We start from the raw sequence: 23,686 nt of genomic DNA, 5'->3' as shown, positions 1-23,686 counted from the left end.
CCCGGCAGGGTATTCTTACTGTATATTACTAGCTACTCTGTTGTGGGGGCCTCTCTAGCATGTCCCATACCGCAGTACTGGCTCTAGCCAGTAGATGGCGCTATTGTATATACTACATCGCTAGCAGGGAATGCAGAGCTATTGCAGAGACTGCGCACGCTGTTTCACGGCGAGTGTTCATATACTATTGCAGAAAGATAGTGCGCATCAGTCTCAGCAATAGATCGGCACTCCCTGCTAGACTGTGACATAACCTGCCGGGAGAAGAAGGCAAAGAAAGGACATGCCATAAGAAGAAGAGGAGGATCCGGCCGACTGGAGGTGAGGTTAGATTAAAGGTGCAAAAGCTGTAATATATATGTAACTGGGCGATAGACTGGTACGTCGCACGGCAATTTTCTGAATAGCAGTCCTGGAATATACAAAGTGGCCACAAGAATGAGCCGAACACCGCAGTGTCGATCCACGTCAAAAACCACATAAAAATCTGCACCAAATGGGGCGGATTTCGCCATGGATTTTGGTGTGGATCCATATTAAAATCCACAATATGTTGTGTAGTTTGGTGCAGATGCCCACCAATATCTGCTGCATGTGAACGTACCCTAATGGCTTGCCATGACTCAAAAGCAGGACTTCTCTCGTAGGGCTAATTCACATCTGCGTTTAAGGGGTTCCGCTTTTCTGCACTGTTATGGGAGCAGGAAAATGGCAGCCATTGGCCAAACGGATCCATCTGGTCACAGAACGGAATGGCTCTATATAGACCCCATTGACTAGAATAATATGGGGACCATTCTGTTTTTTTAACACTTACAGGATGAAAAACCTCCATGCAGCACTATTTCATCATGTATGTTAACTGAATTCAGCGACTGAACGGAACCTCCAACTCTGATGTGAGCAAGCCCTTAGTGAAACAGCACCACACGTGTCTGCAGGTTGTGTGTGGTATCGCAGCTCAGTCTATTCACTTCAGAAGGCAGACATGCTTTTCGAATACCATACAACCCATTTAAAGTGGTTTTCCAAGCTTGAAGCTATCTGATCAATGGAGGTTCCAACCACCAGGATTCCCACCAATCATGACAACAGGGGTCCCATGTACCCCCCTAATGAATGTAGCAGTGTATGCTTCTCCATTCAGGTCAGTGGGACTTCTGGAAATAATCCAGTTCCAGCACTCAGCCATCTCCAGCAGTCCCACCAAAGAGCAGCAGCGGACGAGCTCATCTGCCACTCCATTCAGTCAGCGGTGGACGGGACCTCCGTTCTCAGGATTGGTTGGGATCCCAGCTATTACACCTCCACCGATCAGAAGGTTATTCCCCATCCTGTAGGCTAGGTATAACTTGCAAACCTGACAAAACTCTCTAATTTGTTGGCTGAACCCACCTGTAGTTGTAGCAAGAAGTCTCCACCAAAGATGGTCATCCTAGCGGGATTGATTATCTGCTAGACCAATCACACTGTCCAGATTGTCCGCAAGTCTTTGCCCACCTTATTTGATTATACTGCTTTAAAATAGGTATATTCGTGTTATAATGGGCCACAAATGGAGTTTATAATCATCTAGTAATATGAAATCAATGGCCTTATAATTGAGCTCGCTGCACTTGTTTCCCATCCTTATCTTCCCTCAGGCTTATTACTGATAACGCTGAGAAAACACAGTATTGACGAGGACTTCCTAAATGCAGATAACCCATACAGGTTTTGGCTTGTAGCTCATTTGCAAACAAATTAAAGCAGGCAAACAGTTGACGTCGTTATCGTAGGCTGCGATATGATATTACTTTAATGAAGGCATACATGGATTACAATGTTATCAACCTATAGGAGCTCTTTACAGACCCCTTTGTGCTGTCAACTGCGCAATGACAAACTAGTTCTGCTATTCACCCCAAAATAGCAAGTTACTTGAAAACAAACTTATCTTGTGTGATTATTGAAGTGTGTCAGGAAGCCTAATGGCTGCCATCCTTCCACCCTGATTAGTTTTCTTTCAAGTCTGGATGGTGTGGGCCATAGGCTGACTATACTTTTTAGATAGCAGTTAGCTAAATGCTTGTTTGGCCGGCAATAGGATCGAGTAGTTGAATTCCAACCGCCTGGTGCTCATCTCCCCCAACATCTACCATTGGGCAAGAGTCGGGTGGTCGCCTGGCACATTAGATGATAAGCTTGTCCCACTGATAGTGGGTTCGGCCGATCTAGAGCTAACATCTACGCCCAACAACTTTTCCTTTTTGTTGACCAATCCCGTTACAGAGGGAACTGGCATTGAGTTGGCTTCATTGAATGTCGCAGAAGGCATAAGAGGCTTTTGCCTAAAGGTGGCCAGCCATACAGTAAAGGATTTGGACGTCCAGAAAGGCAGATTTTAGAACATTTTCTGCCCAGAGTTAGTGTTTTGCCAACCGAAAAAGTTGATCCGCCATGTTTGCCTTTTTTTTTCTGCCGTAAGATGCTGTGGTTGGAAAGTCGTTAATGTAAATCTAGCCATAATATGTAGGAAATCATAAAGTGGAGTAAACTCCTGCGCTACTGAGTATGCTTGGTGAAAAAAGTATATGAATTTTGAGAGTAGAACTTAATACACAGAGGGGACCTGGATGCCCCCAAGTCCTTACAATAAGGGTTAGCGGATTAGAGATCACCTTGGGGCGATGGAGATAACACATATTTCACAATATTACAAGTAGAATGAGTGCAAGGTAAAAACCAATAAAAGACAAAACAAAATTGGAGGGCAGGATAGAACCTGGCAACGCGTTTCGACGGTCCAGCCATAGATCACTGCACTTTAATACTTATCGCTTTATCATCCAAAGCTACAACCGCCACAGACCAACCATGGCCATTGTCGCAGCAGTTTGATCCTCAATGTGGATCGTCTTGGCTTCCTTTTGGAGGGTACCAAGCCTAATTAATCATCTTAGATGCACTTGCTTGCCTATCCCATGTAAACGGTGGTCACCAATGCCTGATGGTACTTGGCGCATGTACTCATGCAGGACTGCGCATGCAAAGGCCTGCAGCGCATCAGAAGATGTCACCTGTGTGCCGTTCCCATAGTAGTACTGGGCCCTACACCCAGACTCGCACATATATGTACCTAATATCTGTGCTGTTGATACAAGGACATTGAAGAACAGGGGCGTAACTATAGAGGGTGCAGGGGATGCGGTTGCACCCGGGCCCAGGAGCCTTGCGGGGCCCATAAGGTCTCTCTTCTCCATATAGGGAACCCGGTACTATAAGTAAAGCATTATAGTTCGGGGCCCTGTTACAAGTTTTGCATCGGGGCCCTGGAGCTTCCAGTTACGCCTCTGTTGAAGAGCCTCGTGTGGTGCAGTGTGTTAAGGTAGCAGAAATACTGATCATCGCTAACGTTTTGAAACCTCAAATGTATGGTAATAGTCTTTGCAGAATAATGTTGATGCTATTACATTATACTACCAAAGTAATTGGACACCTAAGCAAGAATCAGAATACTTATATTTATATATGTTAACACCTTAGTTGGGCCTTCTTTGGCCCAAATGACATTGGATACACTCCGTGGCATACTCTCTATATACTTTCTAACACCTGATACACTTCAGCTGATATTTCCCTCCATTCATTCTGCAAACATCTGGCAAGTTCTCTCAAAGATGATGCACCTGCCCGTCTACAATGGTGCAGGGAGCATCATCATTGGACAATTAAGCAATTCAACAACATTCTAGGAAGTCACAAATTACGCTACGCCATCTTCAAATCCAACGGACGTGACCGAGTGTGGAGGATCCTGGGGAACGTCTTTTGCCTGAGCGTGTTATGCCAACAATTAAGTACGGCAGACGTTTCATTTATGGTCTGGGGATGTTTCACGTGGCATGGTCTCCGTCCGTTGGTTGTAGTGGCAAGAACAACCATAAAGGTGTACCTTGACATAATGTGCTTCCAACAATGTGGAATACTCCAAGAACGGTCAGCTATACTTCCAACAAGACAACACGCCTCGTCACACACCCAACACGGTTCCATGTTCATTTGAAGATACGGATGTTCCACGATTGGACTGACCTGTATAGCGTCCTCACCTGAACCCTATTGAAGAACTTTGGGACAAACTAGAGCGTCTGTTCAGGAAATATGAACTTGACAGATGTTTGCAGGATGAATGGAGAGAAATACTAGCTCGAGTGTATCAGACGTTAGTAGAAAATATGCCACGGAGAGTATCCGAGGTCATTAGGGCCAAAGGAGCCCTACTAAGTATTAACATATGTAATCAATTACTGTTGGCAGGAGAGTGTACATATATATGTCTGCCCATGATTTCCAATTCATTACATGGCTCTGTGACAACTAACTTGAATGGACTGGCATATTGTTTATATGGAAATTTCCCAGAGGGGGTGTGATGGGACAGCTCCCTCCTGCAGGGGGGATTTGTGACCCTCACAAGGGGGAGGGGAGACCCTTGAACAAAAAAGTTTTTCTGGGTGTGTATAGTCCATCAGTGCAGAAGATACAAATAAACAATGAGATGAATGGTGTGGAGAGATTTGGCCTCTCTACTTCAGTTGCTCTCAAAGTAAAACCTTTCATCTCCGCCACCCAGAAGAAAATCTTCTGCAACAATCACATTGTCCGAGTAGTCCCGAGTGTTAGGCTTTTAGTAAAGGCCTGTGCCAATTCCATGAGCTGTATTTAGTCGTTCACACCTTTTTTGTACTTGTGACACTTCTATGGAACCAGCATGCAATAACCGTGTCAGGTTGGGCACGGGGCACTTCAGGTTCTGCACCAGCTAGGTATACCTTTGCTAGGCCAGGTACTGTTAACTCCTACTGGGTAGCCTATAAGGTTGTAATTATAGAAGCTCGTAAAGTCACAATTGTATCTTTCCACTAAAGTTATATAAACAGCTTCTCCAATTATTTCTAAAAGAAAAGAATAAAGAATAGGTTGGCTTTAATTACACTGACCTTAAGCCGTGTCATTCCGACAGGCAAACCTATCTTTAGCTGTCCGTATTCCAGTAACACTGCTACTATTTTCACTGAACCGAGCTTACAAGAGGACACAAATCCTCATAGAACGCAAAAAAAATGGTCTGGCAGGTATAAAAACTTTACACAAAACAAGATATGTAAAAAAACAAACTGGGGTATGGTCGCTACTCTGAGCCCCACCAGTCCAGCACCTCTGATTCGTTTACTTGGCTACAGTTGTGACACTGCTGCAGCCAATCGCTGTACACCACTGAGGCCTGTGATTGGCTGCAGCTGTCAAGTATGTTTTATGGAATGTCACTTCTGCAGCCAAGCAAACAGAGACCGGTGGCGCTGGATCATTGGGGCTTGGAGTGGCGAGTATACCGTAGTTTATTTTTTTAACATATCCTGCCCTGTCTCACATTCTTATAATCCCTTTTAAAGCAACCCTCTGGTTTCAGACCATAATTCTGTTCCAAAAACTATGAGAAAAGCAGATATTTAGCTGCAATTGTACTTCTCTGCCGGCCCTCATTGATTCAAGTTCCCGTTTTTGGCCTTCCAAAAGGGCCAATGCATTCTTCAGACTACCTTATCCCCACAGTGCATTGGTAGTGTTAAACTACCAAGGCATTATATTTGATCTCTCGAAGAGCAGTGCATAGTGGGTATTAGTTATAAAATTATAGCAGTCATCTTGGATGGCCAAAAATGGAACCCATAACCAGTGGATCGGATGGCTGACAGAGGAGATTAGAGGGTCCTGTGATAGGAGTCCCCCACATTCCCCCTATGTGAACAGCCTTTGTAGTAATACACCCCCCTCTGGTCCTAGGACAGAATTTTGCCCCAAGACTGGATGATCACTTTAAAGAAGTACTCCAGCAAAAGTACATTTTTCCATCCCTGCACCCCTCAGCTGGTTATAGGTCACACTTCTGCTATGTTTGTTGCAGCCACTTCCATACAGTGCAGCCTCCTGTCTGATGCTTATCAGGCACCATCTTGATCTCTAGATTTCTCCTTGCTTTCTCTTTATCTCTGCAAACGTCACATGACCAGCTAGAGCCAGTACCATCACTGCCTGCTGGGAGGACACTTCAACATTAACTTTTAGATTTATGTTAAAAACTAAAGACCAAGTATACAGTCAGGGAGGATGAGCTGTGATCTCCTTCATTATAACTGTGTGACAGGAGCCTCTTATAATCAGCTGTAACTATGATAGAAGTCATCTCTTCCTCTCCCCCCCCCCCCCCCCATGCATATATCTGTATTACAGTCAAGTTCGGCACTAACGACCAATCAGGTTGAATCAGGAAACCCCAACAACCAATAAGGTTGAATCAGACAAGCCAAACAACCAAGGAGGTTGCTGGAATTGCTCCATAGTGCCGAATTTGAGTGTAATATGGATATATCCCCCCCCCCCTCCTCCCATGAACAGCCTTTGTGGTAGAGTCCATATCATACATGAAGCTCTGGTAACCCTTTGAGAGAACAGAAAGGCAAGCAATTTCCAGGGGGTCTCACCATGAGATCACATGACCCACCTAAAAAATTATTTTTCAGATTGAAATGAATAACTAATCCAGGTAATACTAGCTGATCAATATATAAAGAAGGAATAGTAGCAAAATAAAGAAAAAAAAATCCCCAGTGTCTCTTTAACCCTTTCTATTCTGTTCACAGTAAAAGCATATATACATACCTATATAAAGTAAGTCCTATACACCTAAAACTAATAGTCTTTCTATAGCGCTTACATATTCTGCAGCTCTTTACAACTCGGTAGCTACATGTAGAAACAAAAACAGATGTATACAATGAATCATAAATAATGTATGTGTGCATATATGTATATGATCAATAAACAATATACATAATCATATGTATATACACCTATCTTATGCATATTATTGGGCTGGATAGAATTAGGAGAAGTTAGAATGATGTGGGGGAAAAAAAACATAAAACAGGGGGGAAAAAAAGCCCTGAACACCGCGGGGAGTATCTGGCCTCATAAAATGCAGGTTTTATTTCCCAGGAGTTTCTCCCACCCCTGCCCCCTCCTTCCACACCTCCCAAAAGCTAACACACGCCCTGGTGATAGGAGGAAGAGCCAGGCACATTGTTAGAATGTCTCTGAGAGTTTGTAGCATAGTTTTCCCAGGGAGGATCACACTCAGTCAGTGTGCACTGAGACAGCCATTGTTTGGATGTGGCAGATCGGGGATCTCATTGGGTTGGACTGGCTTGGGCTCTCTTGCTTTTCTGCATTCCTCAATGTGAGGCTGTTCTCAGACAGGAAGGCAAATAGGAGCAGGAAACTTTTGTCAAGTCTCTGCTCCATGTCCTGCAGTGTGATCCCGAGATGAAATGTAGTTCACAGGTAAGAGGCGTGCCGGCAGAAGCTGCGATTTCGGTTTTACTATGCGGAGATCTTCGCTGATTTCTATGGAAAGTGTTACAGAACTCTTCGAAGTTTTGATTCTTTTTCGTGTAACTTGTTCGTTGGTTAAATGTTCGCAACCGTTTTGAAAAAAAAACCTCCTGGTTGTAACGAGATCCGTGCCGGTTGTTCTGGTAGTACAGAGCATGTTGAGCCTTTTCTAGGCTGTGTTACGATTGATTCCATGTGTTATGTAATTAGACAATGACCATGCACCTAAAGGTTCTCCAGGATAGGCTCGGCATTCCAGCATTGATCCTTCCGCATCACATAGTCGGAAAGCAGCAACCAGAACTGGGAAAAGAAAGTTTGAATTATAAGAAAAGTCAGATTAAGTTGTTTTTGTTTGTTTCAAATGTAGCAAAACCTTATGATTTCTGTCATAATGACTGAAGCAAATAAAAGCAAGTTGGATACATTTTCTGTACATGTAATCCGCATTGTCAGAACTCAAAAAGTAGCGATCTGATAACTTTATTATAGTTTGTCTCTGGCCACTTAGAGATCAGTTGCTTTATTAGGCTCAAGCCCCCTCGGGTCTTCTGATTGGCTGGCAGTAGTAAGTACACACTCTTTCACTTCTGGATGGAGAATGTGGCAGATAAGTAAATAGAAGTAAGCTCATGGTTGTGTGGAAACCTCGCACAAACAGCTCTTGACATCCAACACCGATTGACTGAAGTCACATTGTTGTTTTTATCTACTTTTTTGCCCACCCCCTATGCATGCTCTGCGATCTTGGCGGTCATTGTATAGTTGTCCATGCCTGGTCCTCTTGTACAACTGGAATGCCCTGTGCGTTCTGCAATGTTTTTAGATGGATAGTTGTGTAAGTAATCATTACATGACTGCTTAAGGAAAGAAAAAAACTTTTTTTTTTTTTTTTTTTATTGTGTGGGTTTTGCTGCTATCATGGTAAAAAATCATGACCGAACGACTCCTGTCAATACACCCTGAAATCTGAGGCCTATTGTTATATGCACCTGTTAGTTAGAAGCTATGGGACCCCAATGTTACCTTGCCGCGTACCATGGAAGTCCTATCGCCCTAGTAAGCCAACGTACATAGAAAATATAGATGAAATGGATGAATAATATTCACCTTTACAAGCCACGGGACTGCTGCAAGGAGTCCCACACATACTAGTAGCTGGCTTGTAGTGTGGTGGAATTGCGCAATTCATGGCAGTATTTTATGATCGGAGGATAGGTGATCCGTTCATTTTCATGGTGGGTATCTAGGTGATAGAACTGTACTGCGGGATGTGCCTCTGTATTCTCAGTTGCTCGTTGCAGTTTATTAGCAAAATGTCTTCTAGGATAAAAGTTTGTTGAAAAATAAACTCTTAGGAAAACTGGGGTAAGCACTATGGTGGTCACTGGGGGTCCTAAGAGGATTGAGCTTTTCCAGTCCTCTGTAAAGCAAGTCTGAAGCATGAACAATGCCCTTATTAAGGTTAAAGGGGTTGCCCAGGTTCGGCATAAAGGGGTTAGCTTTTTTTCCTTTATAAATGTTGTCCATAGGCTTTTTCTGGTGTTGCAGCTTAAAGGGGTTGTCTCGCGAAAGCAAGTGGGGTTATACACTTCTGTATGGCCATATTAATGCACTTTGTAATATACATCGTGCATTAAATATGAGCCATACAGAAGTTATTCACTTACCTTCCCTGCGCTGGCGTCCCCGTCTCCATGGCTCCGTCTAACTTCAGCGTCTTTTCGCCCGATTAGACGCGCTTGCGCAGAAGGGTCTTCTGCCTTCGGCTCTGTCCGGCAGCAGCGGCGGTCTGGCTCCGCCCCTTCTAGCGTCATCGCGTAGCTCCGCCCCGTCACGTCACATGTGCCGATTCCAGCCAATCAGGAGCCAGAACGCCCAGTCATCGAATCTGAAAACTTTTTAAGAAATGAAGCATTGACATCGTTCTATCCATAAGAGGTCCAGTTTATTAAAATATCACATTATTAACCCTTTCCAATCCACTGTCTGAGGTCTAAAGACATTCTGATTGAAGGCTGTACAGCTTCCGATGTCGGAAAACGTCCGGCAGGGAATTCTTACTGTAGATCACTGGCCGCTCTGTTGTCGGGGGCCTCTCCAGCATGTTCAATACCGCAGTACTGGCTCTAGCCAGCAGGTGGCGCCATTGTATAATGGCAGAAAGAGAAAGCCCCCTAGGAAAACCTGAATCCAAAATTGGATTGCAGGGGGTTAATCCTGTGGGAAAAAAAATGCCATGACAGAATTGCTCTTTTTTTTTGGTCACGCAATCTCCAAGAACGAACTGAATAAAAAGCGATCAAAAAGTCCTTTTTTTTTTTTTTTCCCACTTTGCCCGACTTAGAAATTTCAAAAAGTCTTCCAATACATTATATGGTGCAGTAAATAGCACAATTGAAAAATAGAAGTCGTCCTGCAATAAACGAGCCCTCGTGTAGTTTTGTCACCCATAAAAAAAACAAGTAAGATTTTTTTTTGAAAGTATGGGGATACCAGAACTGCGGAATGTGACCTGGACGCGGGCGCATCAATGATCCTCTGCGTCAGGAAAGGGTTAATGCCATTTACGTTAGATGAGAATCAGTTGCATGACTAGAGTGGCGATGTTACGGGGACATTCAACTCAAGAAATGTCCGGAACCCCAATGATCTGTAATGCCTGCCATATTGGTTGTCACACAGTTACTCCAGAATTGGATATAAAGCAGGGTCCATATTTCGTTTTGTCTTGCGTTTAGCCTGTACACGGGGAAAGTTGTACGTACGAACTAAATGTGTCCTTAAGGATTTGACAGAGTGTCTTTTGGCCTCCGTGTGGCCGCTACAACATACCACAAAAGATGGTGGCGTGGCATAGTAGATCATGCTATTCCTTCCATCAGAGTCCAGGTTAAAAAAAAGTGGAATTAATAGTACATATTTTTTAACATGGAAGCCTATAAATGGCATCCGTCACAAGCATTCATGCATAACTGATGCAACAGTATGGCATCCGTGACAGGCATTCATTACATGCGTACCTCATGAGCCTCACATGACTCATCCGTTAAACTGATGACATAATAGCCCGTGGGTGACAAATGGCATCCGTTACCACCTTCATTTATCATCAGGAGCTATTTTTGGCTAATTCGCTAAACAAAGGCAAAAAAAAAATTCCGAATAGTTGCTCGAAATAGTCGCTAAAGTGTACGAATGACGGATGTTTGCTTTTACACGGAGCAATTAGTGATTGCTGAAAGAATTGTTTGGTGCGCTCTGCACGGGCCAAAATATAATTTGTCGGCTAGTTATGGGATGTGAAGTTCTTGACATTTGTGTATTTGTAATTTCGACCCTCTTCCCCAGTGCACGCTCATTGATTGCCGAATCCACTGGAAGCACGTGGATACGAGCGAGCGGTCTGCAAGCGAACGCTCAAGGCTGCGGTTTCTCGCTCAACCAAAACCAGCTAGAGACTATAATGGCATCTTTCCTCTTGACGATCAACTGGGATTGTTCCGTTGAGGATCACTCACTCGTGTTTTCGAGAGCCAATAAGTGTTAAGTGGGAGGGCAAAATGTTCAAAGGAAACGGCACGGGCCAGTCAGCGTTATGTGGGAGGGGCTGCCAAACAAGCGCACACCTCCCTCAAAGTTGTTGGCTCGTCATCGCCGGACAGCGATTACCGGTTTCCACCAGACGATAACCGATCAACCAGCGACTATTCTTAGGTGAGTTGAAATGAAGGGAATAGTGAACGAATTCTCGCTGGTCACCCATTGGTGGCCATGTTTGCACAGAACAGCCACTTACATTTGCTCTATCAAGCGACTCTCTGGATGATAGTTGTCCCATGTAAAGCCAACCTAACTGCTGAGTGAAGTTTCTGATGATTCCACACAAAAGGATGACTCGGAGACTTAGATTTCACTCTTAGAGGAAATGAAGTATCATGGCCGGGCTCACTAACGGTCATACATCACCGGTATCTTGTGGCCTAATGAACCTCGGAGGGTAGACTACTTCCAATGCCAGCCTTGTTATAGTCCTGAACAATGAAGCTGGTGTTTGCTCGTCGTTTTTAAGAAAGTGACTCATGCAACCTGGAAGAGGAATCAGTCAAGGTGAGGAGTTAATAAGCGGATTATCTCGCTATGTGCAATCATAAAGAAATATATAGAAGTCGGATATTAAGGGGGATTGTGTTATAATCTGCGTAATTGAGGTGTTTGAAAATGGGTGATTGCTTTAAGCTTCTAATACACTTATTGCTGTTGCTCCAAAGAGCTTTTGCTTCTCGCCGTGTAATGTGCGCAGGGAGCTTTTCGCCGTAGACTTATCATCATAGCTGATCCGCGGACCTGGCATAAGAACCTGCTTTAGGCTTACTCTGCAGAACATAGTCAATTAGTAGGTTTCCTGGATCTGGTCTCTCATCAGGCCTTCCGTCTGAAGCCATGGGAATAAGCAGGATGGAGTGCAGAAGCGTGTAATGTAAAAGATGCTTATTATCTGGAACACGCAGTGCATTGGGCCGGACATAATATAGCGCTGTGATATATGACTTCTGTGCATATCTGACATTCCCAGCCGCTGCTTCATGTAAGTTCGTGTAACTTAATAAATCGGACTTGTCACATAAAAAACGGATATATTAAGATTTGATGTTTCTTGGAAGCGCAGACTTTAAGGTACATTATGCTTTTTAATGAGTAGTAGTTTGATTTGTGACCCCGCGTAATCCTCCGCACAGAAGACTCTTAGCGCACCTCTTCTCTGATCATGTTCCACTTCTGCTAAACGAACGGAAATCAAAATGACACTAAAATCCGCGCCAAAAAAACCCGCAACATTAGCTGTGAAAAATGGCACGAAATCCGCAAAAAAAACGGCAAGTTTATGTTTTGCGAATTTCAGGACGGTTTATCAACTGACCTGTGGAAATTCCACTAGGGATATTGCACAGCGTATCCGTCCAGCGTGCACATAACCGTAAGGCGCGTTCGCTCATTGCAGAAATGCCACAAAACATCCAAAGTGGTTATAACGAATAAGTCAAGGAATTCCACCTACAAGGCGTGTGAATTTACGCTGCCTTAGGCCTCCCGCACACAGGCGTTCGGCAAAGTGCCGCCATTTTAATCACGGTGCTTTGTTGGGATTTTACTTTCGTCCACGGCCGACAGAGTTCAGCATACCTCATCATTGAAGAGGTGCGCTAAACATCCAGAATAGAACAGACCGGCCCTGACCGAGCGGCTGTCTGAGAGGCTCCGTTAAAAAGAAAAGGGAAAACGGCGTGATTTTTATTGGCATTTTTGAATGCAGCTTACTTCATTCAACAGCGTTTTTGCCGTCTTGGGGGGGGGGGGGGGGGTTGCAGCAAAAACAAAAAAAACAACAACTTTGTTCTGTGGGTGAGTGCAAACAGCGCCAGAGGTGTAATAGGGGGCATTGCTCCCATTGATTTCAATGAGAATGAAGCGTCCTCCTATTACTCTTCCGGTGCTGACCCCCTACCTACCAGCTGATTGGTGAAGATCCTGAGCACCGGACCCCTGGTGATCAACTATTAATGGCCTATCCTGAGGGCGGATCATTAATAGTAGGAGTTCCGGAATACCCCTCGAAATGTTATGTAATAATAAGTATATTGTCATCGGAGTCTTTGTGCTTGTAGGTTCTGGTATTATAGGGTTAAGCGGTCTACAGAGCCCTATATAATATCTTACCTTGCTTTGTATTCTATAGATGTAGTTCTTGTCTACATCTGTCGTCAAGTGAAGCAATTTTGAAAACCAATCTCTCTTTATGTTTGGCAGCCATGTGCTGACCGGGTCGTTATGTAACCTTTCCTATAAACATGTCATAGTGCCTCTCTGGGGGCTTTAATGTGACACTGATGGAAAGCCCGTTACTATATGACCCCTGGTGGTGGGTTGTGCTGCCTGCCAGGACATCCAGCCTTTTCTCTGCAGCAGGGTTACCTCTCTGGGTAGGCATCAACAGATTAGCAGGCTTCCTTTATAGGCCGGCTGTCCACGGGTGTTGCGAAGTCCCGTGGCAGATCTCCGCCCCGGGAGCAGGAGCCGCACACGAATCTCCGCCAGTCAGCCTTATCTAATAGACAGACTGACTGCAGAGAATCAGGGCAATTCTGCGAATTGCGCGCCGCGAGTGGAGGATCGCAATGGTTCTCCGCTCGTGGACACGGGGCCGCGCTGCTATGGAAAGCTTCAGACTGATAAAGCCTGCGTGATTCTCCAGCGATTTACCACTGGCGAATTCACGGTCGTGGACAGGGGGCCATAGTATGTAGGGCCGAAAAAAGACACATGTCCATCCGGTTCAGCCTATTACCCCCAATGTTGATCCAGAGAAAGGCAAAAAAACAAACAAACAAGTGAGCAGTTTTGCGCTCAATGCCCAGTCGGTGACCATGTGTACGTGGGATGACTATCACCTGAATTCAGGTGAGCGCCCCGTGTAAAGGTACCTTCAAATGGTCACATCCTACTCATTCAATTTGTTACTTTCAAAGTTACATTGAAGTGAAATGTAACTTTACATGTAGTACCAAGCCAGGCCACTGCAGTGGGATTGGAGCTGTCTCCTTCCAGCAGAAATCAATGCCAGTCAGCAGCTCACCAGCCCAGTGAAAATCTTGGGGTCCCAATTTACTATTGATGGCCTATCCTGAGGATGGGCCATTAATAGTTTGCAGCAAGGCAACGTAAGGCTTGAAGAACAAAGTCAGATGCAGCCTGCCAATTGACATCACAAGGAGACCGAAGCCAACAGCGGAAGAAGAATGGGAGGAGAAGTGAAGTAACTGCTGATTTGTTATTTTAATGCAACTGGTAACATCCAGTTATCAGTTCATAGATTTCCAGGAGGATTAACAGAGGGATGGCGCAATGCATTTCAATTCTTAGAAAAGATGCTGTATTAAGGCTTGTTAAATAATTGTTTTACCCAGTGTTTACTCCAAACAGACGGGTCAGGACAGCCGGCAGCTCCTCTTTAAATATGTACACAATAAAGCAAAACTACATTAACAACCATAATGGGACTTGTGGTTGGAGAACAGCAGAACAATCAGAGTTCGGTCTGAGCGATCTTATGGCTTGCATCGATTTGTTTTAATAGTCCTTTGAAGTAGTTTGGAGAGTTCATAAAGTGCATATTAAATCATGTACTATTTTAGGAACGGACTATAAATAGATCTGACCTCATGCCCTGAGAAGTATCTGGTCACACGGAAATCAATGCAAGGCTAATTCGGAAGGTAGATTGTAACATCTGAACAATCTAGAAAGGGAATGTTTTGGACTCGGGTTGATTCCTGTGACTTGATAGCATTACTTCATCTTCTTGTCTTGTGCCACTATAAACTACTTCTGCTTTTGAAGATGTCCACGGTGTATATTTGACAAATTAAATGGTCACTAGTTTTTCAACAAACTGGTGTAATGTGACAACTAGCAAAAGTTCAAATCCCTGTATTTGCCAAAAATGATGTTTTTGTGTTGAAAAATTGCTCAAAAGTGCTAGTGGGGTCCTCCTTTCTTCTAATGTGCTGTCCACTGCCTGAAGTCTGTCTTCAGTAATATTGATTCTAAGATTGATGAGAGGAAAGGCGGTGGTGAGCTATTCCTGCTACTGTGTCGTTCTGCCAATAGAAGTCTATGAAAAGGGGGGGAGAGAAGGATTAGGAATTTGCTGGTGGGAGACAGGCAGAGACATTAGTAAGGGTTTTATCTCAAACAAGTGGTTGATTCACATCTACACTGCTCAGTACTGCTGTATATTGTTCTCCACGCTGCTGATTCTTGATGTATGAAAGATAGGGGAGCAGGATCTCCTCTACCTTCTGGGTGTTTTGTGTATGGGAGAAATCATAGCAGCTACTCTACACCCACCAGCTCAGGGAAGATTGAGAATTGGGTATGTAGCCTGCAGAGGAGAAAACTGCTGAAAATGCAGAATACAAGCTATGTAATGGCCAGAAATAGTGTTATTCCATCTATGACAGCTTATTCTAAAGGTCATATAAAAAATAAGTACATTTTAAGGGTTCACCAATCATTGCTGCAGTCAACCTTTCCATGTTTTCACCCAAAATACTGCCATGTGAACTTTCACAGGATTTTAAAGGGTTGTCTGGTTTTAAAGTAATGGCCTATTGTGCTGGGAGTAAAATCCGAAATGTGAAGATACACTTAGGCCCGTTTCACATATGCAGACTCTAAATACGGATCCACCTTCAAGATGAAATTGTATCAGTATTACTGACTTCAAGGCAGGAACCTAAACTACACAGGACAGCCATTTAGAAAAACAGATGAAATACTGAAGATATACTCCTGTAATACAGATCAGCATACAGCAGTACCGAGCAGTGTAGATGGAATTCCAGTTGCTGTGAGACAGTAAAGCACTGCTATTAGTTGCTGGGGCATATCTTTGCTTCTATTTCACTGGGCTCCCCCCTCCACTTATTAGACTCATTAACATTGCCTTCTTATTACTGATGAAAAATGTGCTTGTGTGAATTGCAGCTGCATTGCATGAACCACCAAATCTGTCATCCACACACCCGTTTTGTGGCGGGGATGACACCTTTTGGAATACCAATAGTTAAACCTGAGCACTGCTTGGTATTTCGTACCAAAATACAGCTAGAGAAAGGATTAGATTGCGAACTGTCTGTATTCCACGTCCCACTGATGCCCCTCCATACAACACTAGATGAAATGGATTAGGTGAATATGAAATGTTTATCCTCTATTTACTACTGGGAAACCAAGTTGGAAGGTTACTTTTCTATCTTTCCATGTCCTGGGCTCATCGCCAGCCGCTGAGAGAGAAATATATAGTGCAAGCGGATAAAAGAAACATCTACCTTGTCAGCACTTAACAGTTTTAAACAAGTTTGCAAGACAAAAAGTTGTGGGATTGCATTTAAACAGAAATTATTAGAGGAACAGCGCCATACCGGTCAACTGGTTGTGTTGGGTATTGCAGCTTATGTCCATTGAAGTCAATGGGGCTGTGCTGCAATACTCACAGTAAACTATGGATAGGTGTGGCGCTATTTAGGGAAGAAAGCAGCCGCGCTCTTCTAACCCCAGGCAACCCCTGCATATTGACAATGCACGACAGGCACAGGCTGACCTACAAATACTCGCCGGCCGTAGTCTTGTGATAGGATGTGAGAGACCAAGTCACTTCCAGAGGTATTTTTTTTTAACACCGGGCAAACCCTTTAATAAAGGTGAGCAATTATAAAAGCCTAATTTAGGATCATACATAACCTTGTAATACAGAGGCGCTGGTGATTATGATGATTATTTGGTTTGTTTTTATTGCGGGTTTTATATACGCGCTGATTAAATTTAGTTCTTCGTGGAACCATTACACAGATGGCTCATATGGGTGATGAGTTTTGGACAAGGTCACCCAAATCTTCAATGGCACATCTCTATCCGAGGCGCACCCAGTAAGGCTTTTTGGTATCTCAATGGTTACGACGTTTATCCTCCCCTCTTTTAGTGGTCGAGCATGCTCAGTGCCTTCAGATTCTGTAATGACACAGTTTGTATAGTCATGAATATGCACTAGGCAGTAACTGGCAATGGGGCATTCTGGGAGATGTAGTTTTTGTACTCCTTGACGGCCATTATAAATGTGGAAATCTGAAGCGGACTGGAAAGCAGCGGTGGCGCAGGTCAGCAAAAAAAAGGTACTGGAGTCCAGTTTGATTTACATGGACTTTTTTTAATAATGGCAATAAGTGGAAACATTAGGGAAATTTTGAAAAATTTTGCACAGTCTTCAAAATACCCCTTTAATACAAGCTTAAAGGGGTTGTCCTACTTCTAGCTGTTTCACTTCAATAAGCAGACCGTGCCATACATTGCGCAGTGGCCTGGGTTGGAACTGCAGTCTAAATCCCATTCACTTCAATAGGACTCAACCTGCAGTACCAACCCGGGCCACTGCACAATGTACGGAGCTGTCTGCTTCTTGCAGCAAAACGGCTAGAAGTGGGACAACCACTTAAAATTTTCGGGTGACTTTTCAGAATAAGATGTTGTGTGTACTTGTGGCATAACACTATATCTGACCATTATATGAATTGTATCATGCATTTTCAGCAATTTTTCCATCTGCAGGCTCCACATATTCTGTTTTTCTGGAGCTGTAGGGTGTAGACTAGGTGCTGTAATGTCTGCCTTAAACTGCACACAGGGGAACAGGGTCTCTGCTTTCTCTATCCATCATATACAGAAAAGCAGCAGCATGGAGGACATTATACAGCAGTACTGAGTAGTGTAAATGGGATTCCAGAAGACAGTAATACACTTACTGTTAGCTACAGCAGCATATCTCTGTGTCTCCCTTAGGCCGGGCTCACATGATTGCTGTCCATGCAGGTAATCCGTTATAAAACGTGGCTCACCTGCGTTGAAAGTCATGTATTTTCGCCTTTTTGTTCACACGGATACAAATTGCGTATTCCGTAAGTGGAAGAAAAATCGCATCATAATCTATTTTGCTGCAGAATCTGCGCAGATTGCCTCAATTGATGTCCAAGGAGGTCGTCTGACCCGAAGCTAGAAATACAAATGAAAAAAACCAACCTGTACTGCGCACATGCACCTGCGAGCCTCTACGGTCACGCTCAATACAATTAATTGGCGAACGCAGGGTCACCAGCCGGGCTCACAACTGGAATCCGCTGTGGGCCTCTTGCATGCACAATCCGATCCGCCCGTGTAAGCACTGCCTCACTGGGCTCCCCCACCACTCTCCATAGACTTCTATGGGTAGCATGTCACCTGATCGGTCAGTGAGCTATGAGTTGGAATTCAGCAGTTTTTCGGGGTGAGTATACACCTTAGCAGGGAGGGGTGAGGAGAAAAGGAGCCTCATAAGTGGAGAAAGAAGTCTTTTTCTCTGATAAGACCTATTACAAAGTTTCTTATATTTGCCTGCACTATTGATTTATGCAAACTTTGTTGAAAACTCTGTGACCATTTCCATAAATCAAACCATGTATGACGCTGTGCTAAACCAAGGCTGGAAGGGCCAAGGAGCCAGGTAGTGCACTTAGACAACAGCTTCTATTGATATCTATTACTCTGCTGAGCCACTGAACAGGGCAGAATTACTCCTGAAGTCGTCCGTCTGGCTCTAAAAGTCTATAGTATTTGACATGAATACTCTACGAATTAGAACATTAGCCATCATTGTTGGAACTAGAACCACTTCTGAAAGCTTGATATGCCATTGATTGTTTGCATACCCTGCTGCAAAAAGAACAGCACATTCATCTCCTTGTACCGGTGGCAGCAGAAGCTAACTCTCCTCTACGAGAGGGTAAGCCACCTTCTACGATTCTGCTTTCGGGTCACGTTTCAAGGACACTTCCAGTAAGACAGTTATATATTTTCTTTGGAAAGCGTCTTCTTTGCCAGACGATGCCTATATAAGTTTAGGCTGTTGGGCTCCGCAGCGGGCACCTCAGCCGGCATGTAACTACCTGGATTTCCATACTCCACTATTCCGTCTTTATAGGAGAATATAAATGATTAGTGTAGGTTATAAAGGAGGGCAGGGTAACTCATAAGGGCGCTCACAGTACGGATATGGGCACCTCCAGCCTTCGGGGGTTCGATGACGTTCTGCACGTTCCGATTAGGGCTTCGGCTCCTCTCAGTGTACAGCAGGTCATACAAGGATGAATCTTGTGATGCTTATGGATCCTATTATAGCTGTCTAATCCTGTCTGTGAACCGGATTAGCCACTGCAACAACCTGTGTGCTTTGTTAGGCTTCATCGTAGAATCTAATCAATATATCACACATGCTCATTATGACATGGTTAGTAGGCTTCTTAGGCCTCCGATAACCAGCTGCGCTATTATACTCCTTAGAAGACACTGCAGTATAATTGAGTTTTTCATCCTGCGCCCTACAACTCATACAGTTGTTTTCAATCACAGGAAATTCCATAAGTTCCTCCTCTTCATAATGTTATTGCACTAAAGGCCCATATAGACACAACGACTATCGCTCAAAATGTGCTCAAAAGATGATAAGCATTGTATCTCAACATGCGGCCGTCATGCACTATTCGTTCACTTGTGATTTCTAGCAAGCTAGAAATCACCGATGACTCTTATCAGCGCCGCATGCTGATTTTCTAAGTGGCCGTTGCTGATAGTATTCTTTCAGCTGGTATCCTGCTGGCAGTTCAGCGGGACACCAGCTAAAAAGCTCCAAGAACACTGCAGCTGTTTGCATATAGAAAACAGCTGTTTTGTTCTTGGAGTTATCGCATTGGTATCCCGCTCTGCCTACATTAACTCTTAAGTAGCTAATTAGCTACTTAGAGGTATGCAAAGATAATCGCTCAAAACTGTCACTCAAACTGTCGTTTGAGCGATTTTTGAGCGATTATCTTTCAGTGTAAATAGGCCTTAATACAGTATTCCCTTTAGGCCTCTTTCACACGGGCTGCAAAATCATCGCTACAAAACGCCTGTATGTGAAGCCCATGGTTTCCAATGGGTTCCTTCAGGCAACAAAACATCTCTCATCTGAAAGAACCCATTGGAAAGCATGAGCTTTACATACATGCGTTTTGTAGCCCGTGTGAAAGAGGCCCTAACTTCAGGATTCCTCCCATAATCGGAAAAGAATTTCAGATTCCCTGTGATTGCCCTACAGACCCCTCAGGCGTCAGCAGCATACAAGCCGTTGTTTTTTTTTTGTTTGTTTTTTTTTTATAGCAGCTTGTAGACTGCAGGATTTTCTAACGCAGAATTTGCAGATCTGCAAGCCACGGGTGGAGAAATTTGAAGGCATACCCATGCCTTAGGGTGGATTTTCAGAATAAGCTCTTGTGTGTACGGGAGGAGTAAGGCTTCCCTGTCCACGGTCGTGACGGAGTATCACCAGCGATATTTCGCCGCAGGAGAGGAGGGGGAAGCGCTGACAGGTCTAAGCGGGGAGCCTATCTAACAGACTCACCACGGAGAATCACGGCATGCCATGATTTCGATCCCATGAGCAGAGAATCGCTATGATTCTCCGCTTGTGGACGCCAGTGCTATGGAAAGCTTAACACAGTGTGATCCGCCGGCCCATGGACATGCAGCCTAACACTATGGCCATTATATGATTTGTATCCTGCATTTTTCATCAGTTTTTCGCCTCTGCAAGATGTATCTACTTCTGAATCCAGCATTGGGCTGAGATAAAACACTTACTAAAAGCTGCAGCCATCTGTTGTGTCCCTTTTTCATTGTTCTTTAAAATCAATAGTATCTGTGTCTTTAAGACATGAGTACAATTGACTATGAGAGTGGTGATTCAGAACACTGAACACTTACTGTTCTGCTGCCCTCTCTGCCACGTAGGCAACGCAGTGTTATTGCACTGCAATGTCATTCTGCAGGATCCTATCCAGAAAAGGCCAAAGCGAAGGATGGAGTAAAGTCATGGGAGCATGATGGAGATGAGCAAGTTTATTATTTTACTGCTGAGGCACAGTGGGGTCTATAAATCACTTGGGGGACAGAGGGGCCTATAAATGACTCGGGGCACAGCGGGGCCTATAAATGACTCGGGGCACAGCGGGGCCTATAAATGACTCGGGGCACAGCGGGGCCTATAAATGACTCGGGGCACAGCGGGGCCTATAAATGACTCGGGCACAGCGGGGCCTATAAATGACTCGGGGCACAGCGGGGCCTATAAATGACTCGGGGCACAGCGGGGCCTATAAATGACTCGGGGCACAGCGGGGCCTATAAATGACTCGGGGCACAGCGGGGCCTATAAATGACTCGGGGCACAACGGGGCCTATAAATGACTCGGGGCACAGCGGGGCCTATAAATGACTCGGGGCACAGCGGGGCCTATAAATGACTCGGGGCACAGCGGGGCCTATAAATGACTCGGGGCACAGCGGGGCCTATAAATGACTCGGGGCACAGCGGGGCCTATAAATGACTCGGGGGACAGCGGGGCCTATAAATGACTCGGGGCACAGCGGGGCCTATAAATGACTCGGGGCACAGCGGGGCCTATAAATGACTCGGGGCACAGCGGGGCCTATAAATGACTCGGGGCACAGCGGGGCCTATAAATGACTCGGGGCACAGCGGGGCCTATAAATGACTCGGGGCACAGCGGGGCCTATAAATGACTCGGGGCACAGCGGGGCCTATAAATGACTCGGGGCACAGCGGGGCCTATAAATGACTCGGGGCACAGCGGGGCCTATGCGTGACTCGGGGCACAGCGGGGCCTATGCGTGACTCGGGGCACAGCGGGGCCTATGCATTGCTAAGGGGGCCCACTGTGATTTTGTTGCTTAAGGGCCTGTGTAAGCCTGTATTCAGCCCTTGTCAGTGTATGGCAAGTTAAAAGTAAATGAGACCCCTAGTGGCCAGTACTTTTCAGAGGGATTTTTCAGCACATCATGATTTGGGATAAGTAAAATGATTTGCACTTTTGCTAGTTATCACACTGACTATCACATAAGCACAAGTTTGACTAAAGAGGACCTATTTAAGAAAAACTTTATATCTAGAGTCTCTATGCAATCAGAGCTCATTTGTCATATAGTATTTCTCTTCTGCATGACCCAGTGGAAGGCTTAATGGCTGGATGTTAACGGTGTATACTTCCTACATTGGTCACAACTGGTATTTTCCATGAGAGGTCAACTTGGGACATCGTAACTCCTACAAATGAAACGATGTCTTCATCTTAACACTTGATCATATTACAGCGCTGGGAACCGTCAGCTGCTCCGGGGTCGGGAAGTTCAGGTCATGCCTACCTATTAGAAACTCAGCGAGTTGGTCCAACTTTCCAGTGTGAACATCTTTGATTTGTGTAACGCTCTTCACAGTCGCCACATCCGGAGCATGATAGAATATGTTGTACATCATTTTGTACTGGCATCTGATCTTCCTCCTTTGGCTTTTCCTTAAATATCTGCACTGCTCGCCGTCTACCTTCTTGATGTTCTTCTCCTAGACTGAACTCCTTCTTCTTGCACAGATGGCACCAGCCCGAATCTAAAATCCCAATCCAAAAAAAATGTGAAGAATAACCTCATTGACATTTCGCCAGCACAGTGGATTTTACGTACAACATGGCTTCATGGAGAAAAATAGCAATAATGGGAGTGCGCCGGCCAGAATTGTTGTCCACATTGCATTATTTTCGTACCAATTATATGAAAAAACGCTTTTCTTTCTGCTAACGGCAGCGCAGGACAATGAATATTTATAACCGTGCACTTGCATATAAGAATGAGAGGAGACAAAGCCGGCTGTCTCCTAAATTAAATATAAGACCTCTCCTCTGCAAGAAGTAACCCTTTTGTCTCCCGCAGGCTGATCTCCTGAGGACCTCTGACTCACGTTGTGGAGCTACAAGTCCCAGCATCTCTGTCTTAGGGTGCAATCACACAGCGAGCGCGATATCGGTCCAAGAAACTCCGAGCGATATCACAATTGTAAAAATTGCGATATCTACTGCCATTTGCAAGGAAATCGTATAACGCACGTTTTTCTTGCACGTGAAAAAATTACATGTATTTTGAATGGGAAAAATAAAAAATCGCACTTGCATGTATATGTGAGTGCGATGTGATTTTATTTTTTTTTCTCGCCCATTGGAAACAATAGGTGAGATTTCTGCAGACTCCCCGAAAAATCGCAGCATGTCAGTGTGAATTTTATGCATCCCATAAGGCATGAAACTCGCAAGAGCAATTCGCCCAGGTGAATGCACCCTTAGGAATCTCACACAGTGGTGCAAGCCGCTGTGCGCCGTGCATGTATCCAGCACGCAGTGACATGCGTATTTGCTGCGTGCCGACAATCCCCATACACTAACTCGGCGTGTATGCGCATGTAATATGCGCCAAGATTGGGCGTGTGTTATTTTTTTGGCGCTCTTATTTCTCGTGCTGTATGTGGGAGGCAAAGTTAAAGTCTACGGGAGATAGGTATTACACACGCACAAACGGCACGCTTAATACGCCGTGACCATACGCTCGTGTGAAAGAGGCCTTCGTTTAGCCCGATGCAGCTCTTTGTCTCATGAGGGCTCAGGATTTATTTCTAGCACCACAGATCCATATGTGCACGGGTTTATCTAGTTGGAGGAACACTGGTAGAATAGTGTTAATGTTCAGATCCATTCATTAAGGTGGAAATCAACACGCATTGAGC

General features: G+C 44.6%; 1 protein-coding gene across 5 annotated transcripts in view; it reads left to right on the top strand.

The window, feature by feature from the left end:
• RASAL2 (RAS protein activator like 2) overlaps positions 1-23,686 on the top strand; it is a 310,978-nt gene that overhangs the window by 180,154 nt on the left and 107,138 nt on the right. Inside the window, exon 1 of one of the 5 annotated variants that reach the window (XM_066597473.1) lies at positions 7,142-7,383. The exons of the other annotated variants lie outside the window; for them this stretch is intronic. The gene's annotated coding sequence lies outside the window, so the exon portion shown is untranslated. Of the gene's footprint in view, positions 1-7,141; positions 7,384-23,686 lie in introns of those variants that run through there. 5 annotated transcript variants of the gene reach the window in all.

The sequence above is a fragment of the Eleutherodactylus coqui genome, chromosome 3 (assembly GCF_035609145.1).
Source record: "Eleutherodactylus coqui strain aEleCoq1 chromosome 3, aEleCoq1.hap1, whole genome shotgun sequence".
Taxonomy (NCBI): Eukaryota; Metazoa; Chordata; class Amphibia; order Anura; family Eleutherodactylidae; genus Eleutherodactylus; species Eleutherodactylus coqui.
The sequence above is the reverse complement of the archived record's forward strand: the minus strand, read 5'-3'. Positions and strand labels throughout refer to the sequence as shown.